The sequence below is a fragment of the Lygodium microphyllum genome, chromosome 5 (assembly GCF_053477565.2).
Source record: "Lygodium microphyllum isolate KBCC chromosome 5, Lygodium_microphyllum_v1.1.10, whole genome shotgun sequence".
Taxonomy (NCBI): domain Eukaryota; kingdom Viridiplantae; phylum Streptophyta; class Polypodiopsida; order Schizaeales; family Lygodiaceae; genus Lygodium; species Lygodium microphyllum.
This window is the reverse complement of record NC_141139.1, coordinates 142,142,982-142,155,606: the sequence shown is the minus strand read 5'-3', so window position 1 is coordinate 142,155,606 and position 12,625 is coordinate 142,142,982.

The following is a 12,625-nucleotide window of genomic DNA, read 5'->3' as shown; positions in this document are numbered from 1 at the left end:
ATTAAGGAATACCAAAGCTATGATTCTTGTATTCATAGATAATGGGATTTACATATAAGTCCCACACACTTATACAAAGCTTGTTGCAACATGGATTGAAACTATAATTTCAAAGTTGCATTGGGAGTGGCACATGGCATGTTTTACCTACATAATGACAGAGGATGTTGAGATCTTCAAAAAAGAAATACTACAATCTATCTAACACTTTATTTAGTGCATTCTTGCAGGACCCAAAAATTGGTAGTAACTAAAACTCCTCCAGTTTGTGAAGGTGGCTTCTAAGTCCTCATTAAACTAAACTACTATTAACTAATGTAGTTGTTAAACTAGCTTAACTAAGTATTAAAACTATTAAATTTAAAAATCAAGTATCAAATGAATTATTAAATTAACTTTGAGATATATTGAGTTAAACATGTAGGACCATGTAGGCAATGCAAGACATGTTGATATGCTTTTGAAATTGGTAATGCTTGGAACACTTTCAAGCAAGAAAACTAGCAAAGAAAGCTCCATGGGCCTCCTCAAATGCCAATGGTACCCTTGTTAAAACACCTCTATGCAAAGAGAGCATGAATTACAAATGTAGTATGCATGTGGCAATGCATATCGACCTAGTAGAACATAGAGGCAAATTGTATCTATCTAGCTACCACTAATCTTGAAGGTACGACTTTGATATGGTTGAATATCCTTTTTATCTTGATAATATTGATTGGACTTGGCTATGCTGACATTGGAATCAATAGTTGAATGGAACTTTGATGTCCATCTAGTGTGCACACAAACCTGTTGAAGAATAAGATAGGAAAATAAGTTTTCTTTCCTTATACCTTAAATACAAACAAACATGTTTGATGTCCAAGAGGTTCGAGTTTTGCTTTTGCTTCTCCAACAAGTTTCAACAAAATCAATCTCTTCTAATTTGCTAAATACAAGCAAACACATTTTTTCCTTATATACAAACTTGTTGGAGAAGGAAAAGTAGAAATCGATTTGGTGATACCTTGGATTAGGATGGTTGACTTACGTTTTAGGCATTAGAAGCTTGGAATGTATTGAGGAGTCAGCGTGAAACACGAAATCAAACAAGGATTGAGAACTTGGAGAATCAACCAGTACTAGAGAAGTTTGTTGAAGGAGAGACACTTGAAACATTCATTACTTGAATCAAGAATGTGCATGACCAAATGACTCGTGCTAAGATACAAAGACTAGTGAGGATCTAGCTCAAAGGTCTCTTCAGGTTTATCCACCAAAGTTTGATGGATTGATAATTTCCCTAAATACTCAAGTGACACCCCAATCTTTGACATTTGAGGAAATTTGTGCACTACTAGTGGAGAAGGAGTTGTAGCTTAAAGCTCGAGAAGGTAGCAATAGTGCAAATGTGGCATTCTCACTAAGGTGAAAGCCAAAGGTGGTTCCTCTACCAATGGTGAAAAAAAGGAAAACAGTGGTAAGCAAAAGTTTCAAGAAGAGTGCTTCTACTCAAAGAAAAAAGGACATGCAATTGTAGATTGTCATATCAAGAAGGCAGATGAGAATAATGGCACCATGAATATTAAAGGGAAGGGGATTGTCAATACAACTAAAGCATTGGAGTTATTCATGGTAGTGACCATTGAGGAAGTGTGTTCCTTGGTGCAAGAAATATCTACCACTAATTAAGGGTATTGGATAGTGGTGCATCCTACCACATGACCAATAAGAAAAGTCTATAAGTATCCTTTGCAAGAATCCATTACTATAATGGTTGGCTATGATGCAAAATTTCCCATTGAGAGAACATGTATTGTTTCCTTTGTTATTGCAAAATATAAACTCAAAAATTTTTCAAATGTATTGTATGTTCTAGAGATTAAGAGAAATTTGTTATCAATTTTTCTATAGTGCAAAGATTATCAACACTATTGGCAAGGTTGTCTTCAAAGGAGAAAGAATGAATAACCTGTATGAGATAAGTACTCTTACAGCCACCACTAGTGTGGGCACAAGTAAACTTTGGCATGAAAGATGTGGTCACAGTGGTTTTGTAGTGTTAAAGGAGATGCATAAGCAAGGTATGGTTGCTCACCTACTTGTTAACTAAAATGAAGGAACCATGTGAAGCTTGTATAATGGGCAAGCAAAAAAGAAAGGCATTTTCACAAGAAAGCAAGAATAGAGTGAAGGCTCCTCTAGAGTTGGTGCATGTTGACATGTGTGGTAAAATGCCTACACAAGCCTTTGGGGGATATTCTTATTTTATGTTGATTGTCGACCACTAAAATAGGAAGATGTGAATGTCCTTCCTTCATGATAAGGCTCAAGCTTTTGATAAGTTTAAAGAATGGCTAAAACTTATTGAGAATGAAACATGGAAAATTGCGAAGAAGTTTAGAACAAATGGCAGTGGTCAGCAGAGTTTGAAGACTTTTGCAAGAGTAAAGGGTTTAAGCAGAAATTGACGACACCTCATATAACTCAATAGAATGGATTTGTTGGATGCCAAAAGCACACCATTGTGGGAATGGCTGGATACATGCTTAAGGGCAAGGGAACCAATTTGGGTGGAAGTTGTTAATATTGTAGTCTATATTCTCAATCAAAGCTACATATGGGCTCTTAAGGGAAAAACTCCTCATGAGGTCAATTCTAGTAAGAAACCATCCATCTTGTACTTTAGAACTTTTACATATGAATGTTGTGCACATGTTCCAAAGGATAAGAAAAACAAGTTGAAACCACATACAAAATATATATTCTTGGGTTATAGTGACGAGCACAAGTATTATAAATTGTATGGCCAGAGGCAAAGAAGATCATAGCAAGCTATGATGTGGTGTTCAAGGCCACCTAATGCGGAAACACTTCTTCCTAATGTATTAGTTGATATTTCTCCTCTTTGCTATTGAAGCCCTTGCCTATTACTCCTTAGAGCCCCCTCGTTTCTAATACCAGGTAGAAATTACACGGTATAGTGGATAGAATCTGAGCAAGAAGTAAATAATATATAGCAAATATGAGAAGAACAAAAACTACTTTCATTTCAAAATATTGATATAAAGATGGCTCTGTCCACTCTTGGGCTTCCATTGTGAAGCTTAGATAGCAATCTAGACATATGATAGGTGAAAAGCTTAAGGCTAGCTAGAAAAACTCTGATTGGGTGAAAGATAGATTGATAGTGGCTTTAGAGGGTCTTTCTTTTATAGCATCCGAAGGTAGTCTGGTCAACTTGTTCAAGTCGACTTAGCTAGGGAATATTTCACAAAATATTTCCATTACCACTGGGTTGGGATGCTGCCCCCAAACCTTGCCAGGGGGGCCATTGCCCCCCTTGAGACCCCTCGATTTGATAACTCCCACACCCTGCAACTTGATGCATTATGCCTCGAATTGCTACTAGCATAACTACTATATCTAACCCAAAGGCTAGATATGCAAAGGTCGCCTTTTTGCCATTTGGTCACATAGACCTCATCTAACATACAAGTCAGGATCCTCACACATGGCTTCTCCTCATAATGGGAGCATTACAAATTAGAGTTTGGATCATTGGTGGCACCTTATAAGGGTGGGTCATTGAGTATATCTAATAGGAGTGTGGGTGTAACAAATGTAACAAAGAGCCATAATTTGGTGTATGGTTCATGGAATTGTATATGTGTACACTGTCTCTCCAAAACATCCAATGATGCATATGCTCATGCTAGTCGAGCCTCCAACGTCTCTCTTCAAGAAAATTGTTGCCCTTTGAAAATGACTCCCAAGTATACACACTATCTAACAGGCTCCAATAGCTCTCCATTAAAATTAGGCAAATACTCAAATCTAGTCACCCAAGTGGTTGAGGTGTTGAATATCATAACCTAGGTTTTCTCAAGGTTCACCTTAAGTTCTCTATCTTTGCAAAAGACTATTAATGCATAGAACAAATACCTTTGTAGTCCTTTCAGTGAGTTGGATATAAGCACAATGTCATCTACATAAAGCAAATTTGAGACCATCACTCTAGCTAAAGCGGCTCCAACCTTTTCTTCTCCATTAATATAATCTGAGATGTCATCTTCTATGCAGGCCCCAAAAATGGTGGGTGAGAATGTGCTTCCTTATTTCACATCGATAGTATTGTTGATTGAGTTTGAGATATCCCCTAGTGCCTATACTTTGCTTGTCACTGTCTCTCTAGAGCATAAATACTCCATTGTATCTCCTTGAGGAAACCAATATCTTGTAATCTCCTCATGAGTTTGGCACATGGTACCATATCAAATGCCTTATGGAAATCCACAAAGCGACAATATATCTTTTTCTTGTATGCTTTACATTTCTCAATAATAGCCCTGAGAGTGAAGATATGGTCAAGTGTGATATATTCATGTTTGAAACTAGCTTGACCTCTCGATCTTATGCCATGCCCCTTAGCCAGTCATTCAAGGCTTACTTCAAAATGGATCTATATATCTCATCTAGCATGTGTCTATGTGTGTGTGTGTGTGTGTTTTTTTTTTTTTTTTTTCAAAAAAGGCCAATGTGGCCTATGAGACAAAACCAAAGTACATTTCTATCCAATGTCATCTCATCATGAAAGTGAAAGAAACATGCATCCTAGTATAAGGGTAACATTTAAAGATCTCTATGTCCAAAAAATTGAATGTATAAAATGTCTAGCTACAGTAACTCCTCTCTAAATATCAAGATCAACACATGATCACAACCATGATATGATTCATGTAGCCCTGCTAATGTATCAAGGGGTGAGTCTCCTATGTCTCGTAATGATGGCTTTGATCTAACTATAGTATCGGGTCCTCACTCAATTGGTCACGTGGTCGAGGTCACCATGCTTGACAAAGTGCAATGACCCTATTTAGTGTGACTCCGCAGTGTGGAGTAGGGGTAGCCTGGCAAGATGGATCTATGTCTAGTGAACTAGTAGTGCCTATGTGGTTTGATCTATGAAAGAAACCTGTCATCGCTCTTTGCGTGGGTCTCTCTAGGCGAGCTAGTCTCTTGTCTCGTAGCAGTGTTGTGCAATGTCTTTGGAGCTCCAGGACTCATATGCCATGACACGACAAAGAGGTCCAAAGCTCTCATAGAAAAGATAGTGATACCTTCCCTGCATGTCATAGTACACAGTACATCTACATATATAGTGCTCCTCAGTCTCAAGCTCTTTATCACCCATAGAGGTGATATATCCTATCCTCTATTGGAATATCTATCCATCTACTTGACTCTATCCTCAATTGATGGGAGGAGGTGCACATTTGTCCAATAATAGCTTGCATAGTGTAGGAGAGGTGCATGTCCATATACTATGGTTGGACAATAAATCCATCCTAAAAAAGGTGTAGGAAGTGGCTCCAATAAAACTCCATCTTTGGTCCTAGAGGGAGTGATGGCTAGGGATCCAAGTCCTCCTTGTCTCAATTCCTAAGACATCGGCCCTAATGACTAAATTTGGCTCAGATTGACTAAGAAATACCATATTAGAGAATTTGGGAAATTTCCAAGTCCCATTTTCAAATAAGTGATAAATATTTGACCACGTGGCTAAATCTTGATCCATATTTGAAAGTGAGTAGGACAATCCAAGTTATAGTCAAAGGGTAGGAATCGGTTTAGGGTTTAGGAATTCTTTAATTTCATGAACTTTTTTGGAGAGAGAGAGAGAGAGAGAGAGAGAGAGAGAGAGAGAGAGAGAGAGAGAGAGAGAGAGAGAGAGAGAGAGAGAGAGAGAGAGAGAGAGAGAGAGAGAGAGAGAGAGAGAGAGAGAGAGAGAGAGAGAGAGAGAGAGAGAGAGAGGAGTGTTGGCAACTTGCCACGATTGGCCCTTTGCACCACCTTATCTCACCCTAGCTTGTTCCACCTACGCATAGAGAGAGAGAGAGAGAGAGAGAGAGAGAGAGAGAGAGAGAGAGAGAGAGAGAGAGAGAGAGAGAGAGAGAGAGAGAGAGAGAGAGAGAGAGAGAGAGAGAGAGAGAGAGAGAGAGAGAGAGAGAGGCTCTGATTGCACCCTGCTCTTGCACGCCTACCCCACTTCGTCGACTTGGTTCTATGCCGCCCTGCTTTGCACTACTACCATTTTTGCTATGTGACTTGACCTTCGTCCTATGCAGAGATTTTTTGACTGGAGCACATCGAAAGGGCTTTGGGGTATTAGTTGCAAAAGCGTATTCATTCCCAGGTTGATCTCATAATTGGTATAGTGCACACACAGAGCTTGTATACGTAGACCGATTTTGTTCAAAACTGAGATAATTTATCAGGGTTTGAAAACAAAGATTATAATAAGCATTAAGCTTGGTTATGGAGAATCTCCATGAGTCAAATGGTATTGATATGGCCTTTCTTGACCAGAATATCGAGAATGGGGATGATAAAGATTTGTTCGAATCGAATGGTGACTCATTAGCAAAAGATTCTGGGTAGTTGATGGTTGGGGATGAGATGGGTAAACATCGTAAAATGTTGATTGATGAACCAGTCTTGTGTACCTAGAATTTGCCTCAGCCAAAAGTTCATGCATCATGTTCTCAGCCTGATGGGCCTCTTGAGTTTGTGCTGGCCACTACCAATAATCTAATGTCGGATTATGCTCAAGCCAATGAGGGTAAATCAAGTTCTTTACCGAAAGGGAAAATTACGGGAAGGACTCCTTTGATCACTAGAATTCATGCCTGGTTGCAGTCAATGCTTGTCAGTGCTGAGATGGGTCAAGATGATGCTTTAGGACAAGTGCAAGCCCCTCTTGCTAAAGATATTTATGCTGGATTGAAGGGGTTTTTTGAAGTCCTTTTTCGTTCCCTAGAAGTGCATGCTTTTATTATGCAACATATCCCTTTGTTTATGGATTGTCAGTTAGTACACATGGTCCCTCGGGGACCTATGGAAAAATTTAAGGAGGTACTTAGGCACGTATGTCCAATTTGGGTTGAGGTGGTTGATTTTCTTGCACATCTTTGGAGACTTCTACCTTTGGTATTGAGAACTCTTGGTGAGGTGTTGGTGGAGCCTCGATTGGCCTCTTGCAACAGGAATACGGCCTGCATGCTTTGGGATATAGGGAAACCTCACCCGCCGGTTTGAGGTTCCAAGATTGCAATAATTAGTTTACGAGCTGAAATGGGGTACATTTGCTGGTCACTATTTTAGATGTGGCCAATTGGGCCATTTCATTTATGAACGTGATAGAAGCCCAAATGTTTTGCAGAGTTCAATGGTTCTTGACATGGATATACATGAGCATCATCCGCACCAACAAGTGGTTGACTAGCCAGAAGCTGATCATGTGCCCCTTGTCCAACATGGACATGATGATGGAAAGAAGGATGCTTCTCAAATTGGTATAGAGCATGCATCACTTTTGGTTGGTCGAAATTCGCCTCTGTAGGATAATTCTTGGGTTACTCTGGTTAGGACGCAATGCTAGACGAGAGTTTCATTTGTCTGCTACCCATCCACCTCCGCAGCCTATCACTCAAACTTTTCAACGTAGATGTAGGGTTCTCTACATGAAATCTCAACCCTCATGTTCTCCTGCAGTCACTGTGGAGGATAAAAGGGCTTTTTATTCTACTTTGTGCTTTGATGCGTGTGGGGGGCTTGAGCCTCCTCATGATATTTTCCATTCTTAGCAAAAGCAGTTTCCTTCCCATGATTCGATTGCTAGTTTGCAGAGAGGGCAGATCTGGTAGATGTGATCCGAAGTAAGATGGAAAAATTTTAGGAAGCTAAAGCTGTTGATATGAAAGGGAAAGGGGTGGTTCAATAGTTTTCTTTCTCTATTTTATCATGAGAAATGCTTTATGGAATGTGAAAGGTGTTTCTTTGGATAATAAGTAGTATCGGTTGTGGAAAGTTGTGTTAGTTGGAAATTGGGACGTTTTTTGTGCTTTGGAGTATAAACAACATGCTTTGCCAAGATCTACCTATGTATACAAGGATTATTCAGTTTTTTTAGTGGTTGTGTTCCACATAAATTTGGAGTTATGTTGGTTGTCAAATCCTCCCTACAACCATCTATGGTTTCTTAGGACCATCACAGTAAATTTATGATTTTGGAAATCCTATATGAGGGAGAGGTTTTGTGGCTAGTAGAGGTGTATGCTCCTTCTACTACTCACGAACATCGTCAACTCTGGGATGATTTGCACTGCCTTTCGATGGCTCATCCAGTCTTTGTTATGGGTGACTTTAATGCCTGTGTATCTATGGATCATGGGACTTCATAGTACTCGGTCATGGATGGTCCTGAGGGACAAGCTTGGGATGCTGTGGCAGCTGTATCTTTGAAACAAGACATATGGTCTTGGATGCATCCTTCTCATGTTGGATATACTTATTACTGTTTGCATGGAGAATGATTTGCAGGCCTTGGGCTGTCACGGAATTGTGATTTCTAAGGGAAACATAACCAGACACTTGGGCTATCCTATTGGTGTGGATGTAGATCCCCGTACATTGCTGGATTGGATGTCATCTCGTATTCATGATCGGTTCATGTACTGGAAGTCTCAAGGCTGGCCTCTTCATGTGAGACTTAAGGTTTCTCAATGCATCATGATCAGCATGATTTCGTTTTTCCTGCCTTTGCTTCATTGGACCAAGAAGTCTCTTTTGGAACTGGTTCAACCTATTTGATTCATGTTGTGGAAAGAGAAAGGGAATTGCTTGGGCCAAGTGTGGATTTCGTGATAACATATTACTACTCCTAAAAGGAGGGGGGGGGGGGAGCAATTTTGTTGGATGTTAACTTGCATATGGCAGCCTTGAGGCTAGCTCTTTTGTAGGTGTTATGTATAGAGAGTCATCCCTGGTTAGGTATTGCAAATTTTTATATAGAAAAGACTGGAATCTCTCATGGTAGCACGGTTATTCATGCTTCTTGGTGGCATGTGCTTAATTTCACAAGACCAGTAAAGGTCTCCCAGTCTTTTCTCCTTTCTCATTTGATTGCATTTTGGTAGGTGATGTTACATTTTGCAGTTTGGTGCCCTCCTGATTCTCGTAAGGAGGAGAATTCGATGCAATGTGAAGTGTTGGCTACTTCCACATTTTTAGATTGACTTGATAAATATTTCTATAGAGATAAGTTTAATCGAATGGCTCATTTGGGGTTGCAGATAGTCCTTGATAGTGTCATTCCTAGACATGCCTGTCTTTATTCTTTTCAACATATCCGTTAGCAGTTTTGAGTACCTCGAGGTTATCATGACATTTGGTTGTCTATACAGGACATGCTTTTGAGGTTCTCCCCTTTGCCAGTATTACAACCATTGTCTCCCTGGCGTGATTGGAAGTTTGTAATTCCTGATGATTTTGAGAAAAGATTAGCTAACCAGATTTATCATCAAATGGTGGAGGCCAAGAGATGGGTCATGGGAAAGGCTAAGAAATTGTGGCATATTCGGGATAGAAAAAAGAAGTGGTAGGAAAGATTCATCTAGCTTCGGAAGTCTAAGCTTCCATATCAAGGTAAAGTGTTCATGTGGAGGCTGCTTATTGGTAGTCTTTCAATTGTTGATCTGATGCATGCTCGCAAGATCTTTGCTGGTTGTTGTGTATTCTACACTACATGCGATGAAACAATGCTTCATCTCTTTGTTTCTTTCCTTGTCAAATAAATTTGGAGTTTTGTTTCCCATGTGTGGTTTGCTACAACTCAGCACCGGATATGAGTTAGTTTGTGGCTTATGGGAAAGATGACTTATTCGTCCTCTTTGCACTCATATTATTCCTACCTTTTGCATTTCCTTAGATGGACAACCTTGTGGCATATTTGGCATACTTAGAATGCCTTCAGTTTTGATTCAGTATTCAGTATCCATGGTCATGTGGCCCGTGTTCGTGGTTTAGTGTTATGGCAAATCTCCTCTATGGTCTCAGTTGATCTAGTCCTTCCTGACATTGCTGCTCTGTGTTTGGATATTGTTTGCTCCACTCCAGCTGTCCTTTCTGAGTAACATTTCTATGTTAGAGTTGTGGTAGACTTTTAGTTGCATCTGTGCTTTTTTCTTTGCTAACCTGATGGTGTGTTACAAGAAATGGGATATATAATGATATCTAGTATACTAATTTAGGTGTATCTAATCATATGACCAATCATATTGAATGGTTTGGTGACATGTAAGAAATCCAGGTTATATGTAGATGAATGATGATTTATACCAACCAATTTCACACACTAAAAAAGTTTTATTGTCCTTGCATGATGGCCGGATAAAGAGTTTATCAAATGTATTACATGTGCTATTAATAAAAAGAATTGAATGTTCGTTGGCCAAGTGATAGAACAAGGGTTGCATGTTTGATTTAATGCAAAATGTTATTTTGTAGAAGACTTTAATAATAAGTGTAGGTTGGTTGTAAAATAAAGTAGAGTTGTTCACTTCAAATAACTGAAATTCTTACTATGAGTGCTACTAAATATGCTAAAGAAAAAGGAGTGGTTGCAGACACTAAAATATGACACAAATATATTGAATATGTAAATGTGCAAATATTAAAATTAATACAATATAAAGGATTGGTTAGAGGGTTGCTTGTTTTTAGAGTTGCAAAATTTTATAAAATGTGAAGCATATCAGTTTGATAAGTATGTAAGACAACCTTTTTCACATGATAGAGATAAGAGTAGAAATATACTTGATGTTATGCATATAGATATTTGGGGACATATACAGAATGTATCTCTTGGTGGCAATAAATATTTTGTCAGGTTTAATGATGATTATTTAAGAAAGTTATGGATATATTTCATGAAGAAAAAGAGTAATGTATTTAAGTATTTCAAAACTTTCAAGGTTGCTATTGAAACAAAAGAAGGCTTGAAAGTTAAGTGCTTGAGGTTAGATGGAGAGGGGGAGAGTACATCTCTAATGAGTTCAGTGACTTCTTGGGGTCTCATGGGATAAAGAGACAATTTACTTGGAGGTATATCCTACAAGAAAATAGGGTTGTAGAAATAAAAAAATAGACATATTGTAAAAGTTACATAACCTTTGATAGCTAAAAAGAATATGCCAAAATATTTTTGGTTTGAAGGTACTCATACTACTCTCTATATTATGAACAAAACTCCTACAGCTGCAATTTATGGAATGACTCGCAAAGAATGCTTTATAGGCAAGAAGCTCGATGTGTCATACTTGAAAATGTTTGGTTGTATTGCATATATCCGCATGCTAGATGAGCTACAAAACAAGCTTAATCCAAATACTAAAAAATATATACTTTTATTGGATACTTTTTAGAGCAAAAAGAGTATCGTTATTATAATTCTATCACATGTGAGTTCAGAGTGAGCAACGATGTTATTTTTTATGAGATGAGTAGTTGGTATGCATCTAGTAGTGATGCATTGAATGATGATGATGATCATGATAGTTAAATGTAGAAAGAAAGGCAAGAATCATAGTCTTAGTGGATCAGAAACATCATCTAGTACTCTATCTAAAGTTAGCGATTGGTTTGGGAGACTACAGAGTAGTCCCACATCTTCAAGTGCATCTATAAGTGTTGTTGGTAAAGACAATGAGAATAAGAAAGTATCGGATAGTAATGATGCATCTACTAGTCATTTGGGATTTGATGGAGATTCCAGTGGTTCAAAGAGTTTGGATGATGAGTTGTATTCCTTTAATCAGGATAGCAGGTGTACTAAGAATACATGGTAATGTAAAGGCTCCATTGAGTGATCCAGTTGTACGCAGTCTAGTAGAGTCGGATACACTGTTAAAATATTTGGTTTTAAAGGTTATATAGCTCACCATTATGCTTATGTGGTAAAGGTGTTTGAGGATGCTGAGTTCATTTATTTTAAGAATGATGTTAGTTATGCTCATTGGGATGTATCAACAGACGAGGAGATAGCTACATTAGAAGCCAATAAGACTTGGGATCTAGTACCATTCTCTAAGGGAAAGAAAGCTATTGGAGCAAGTTATGAAGATTTAGAGCATCCCACATATGTGTGCATGTTAAAAAATGTGCTCTATGGGCTGGAGCAAGCACCTAAAGCATAGTCTCACAAGATTGGAGAGTATCTTGTCAACATTGGCCTTTATGTTTTTGATGTTGATCACTCTATGTGAGAAAGGTAGATGCAAGCTTGGTCATCATAGTTATCTATGTGGATGGCTTGATTATTATAGATGACAATGACAATGGGATTACTAAAGTCAAGGACCTTTTGAAGAAGAAGTTTGAGATAAAGGATTTGGGTAAGTTGAGGTATTTTCTTGATATTGAGGTGATTAGATATGATAATGGTATATGGCCGTCCCAAAGGCAGTATGGCTTGGATATGTTATCCAAGTATGGTATGCTAGCATGTAAGCCTCTTTCAATGCCATTGGAGAAAAATGTGAAGTTGAGTGTTGATGTTGGGGATGAGATAGAAAACCCTACTATGTTCAGGAGAATAGTAGAAAGTTTGATTTACATGACTATTACAAGGCGAGACTTGAGCTATGCCGTTGGTCTTGTCAGTCAGTTTATGCCTATAAAGCCTCATTTGGATGTAGTTGATGTATGTGAAGTCCACTCTACATTATGGACTTTTTTATGAGGCAAGTAAGCATATATAGGTGTTTAGATACACAAATATAGATTGGGCTGGTAGCATGTCCGA